This window comes from Hydra vulgaris, chromosome 05 (genome assembly GCF_038396675.1).
Source record: "Hydra vulgaris chromosome 05, alternate assembly HydraT2T_AEP".
In the NCBI taxonomy this organism is placed as follows: Eukaryota; Metazoa; Cnidaria; class Hydrozoa; order Anthoathecata; family Hydridae; genus Hydra; species Hydra vulgaris.
In genome coordinates this window covers 43152501-43154280 of record NC_088924.1, presented here as the reverse complement: position 1 = coordinate 43154280, position 1780 = coordinate 43152501, and positions in this window count along the sequence as shown.

Genomic DNA, 1780 nt, shown 5'->3' with positions numbered 1-1780 from the left:
ATATACTGATGGTGAAACACAGTGTTGAAGTAATCAAAAATTAGATGTGTTTTTACTAATTTATATATATATTTTATATATATATATATATATAAATATATATATATATATATATATAAATATATATATATATATATATATATATATATATATATATATATATATATATATATATATGTATATATATATATATATATATATATATATATATATATATATATATATATATATATATATATATATATATATATATATATATATATATATATATATATATAATTCGCATAGTCAATCGACTCGAGAATCAGCAGAACAACTCAGAGTTAATCATTCGACTGTTTTAAGACAATTACACAACATGGGAAAGGTTCAAAAGGTCGGAAAATGAGTCCAATATAACTTGACTGAAAACAACAAAATGCAACGTTTGAGCACCTGTATTTTCCATATGGCTAAGTACAAAAGAAAGGTGGGTTTATTAAGACAATCCTTCCAACAAAAAACAGTGGTTGAGTCCTAGTCAATCAGCATCTGCCTCACATAAACTCAATATTCATAAAAAAAAAGTAATGCTTAGCGTATGGTGGGATATGAAAGATATAATATACTATGAAGTGCTGAAACCGAAGCAAGCTATTAATGCTGTACGCTACTCGCAACAATTGGGACGTTCGAATAAAGAAGCATTAGAAAAAAGGTCCAGACCGGGTCATGGAAACCAGTAAAGTCATATTGCTGCACAACAATGCTCGGCCCCATGTTGCTATGAGAACCAAGGAAACTATTTTAGAACTAGGCTGGAAAGTCTTGCCGCATCCTGCGTATTTACCAGACATTAGATTACCATTTGTTTCGTTCAAAATTTTTTTATGGTTTTATGTAATCAAATAGCCTAATCCATTTGATTGCCATTAAGACTAAAATGGCAAGCAGAAGGAGTCATATAATACAAGAATTCTATAGAAATCGCGTTTAATAAGTGCGATTTTCATATCTGTAAATCTGCATAAATCTAATCTAGTATAAATGTGAATCTTTTGATAGGGCGAAGTAGTTGTAAAATAATATAAGTGTTAAGTGCAAGCATAAGTGCAAACAAGCATAAGTGCGATTTGGTTTGAAGAGCTCCAAAGCTGTGCACTTTTTTATAATAAATAAATAAAGCAAAAATGAATATACTGCCTAGCGACGTATCAAGGAACTTTTGTAGGCCAGTGCGTGGCAAGAAGGTATGCCCCCCTAACCTAATAGTGTCCAAAGATCTCAAAAATCTTTAATTAGGCACGGTTGATATAGAGCGTTATGGTGCGCATATGCCAGAAGTTTTTAGAAATATAAGAGATTTTAAAATGGCTGCGGCTCATAGCTACATAATCTTTTTTTATTTGGAAACTGTTTTTTTAGATTCTTTTTGTAAAAATTTATGTTGCAACCATATTATTGACCTGACTAAATTAATAAATGTTTTTTTTTTATTAGTAAATAAATAAAATTGAGGCTATAAGAGAGTGAACAATCCAAAATGTGGACTGTACATATGTTTTTTTAATTTAATAACATGGCATGTTATACATAAGCATGTTTTACATAAGCATGATACAAGATGTTTTGCAAAAGGATGTTACATGCTTATGTAAAGCATCTATATTTCTGGTAAATATATTGCTTTTGGATGTTGTTGTTGTTGTTGTTGAAATGTTGAGTGATTTTTTTATTTTATAAAAATAAACTTTTAGAATTTCAAACGGCAAAAATTAAAATTTTTTTTGTTCATTATTTT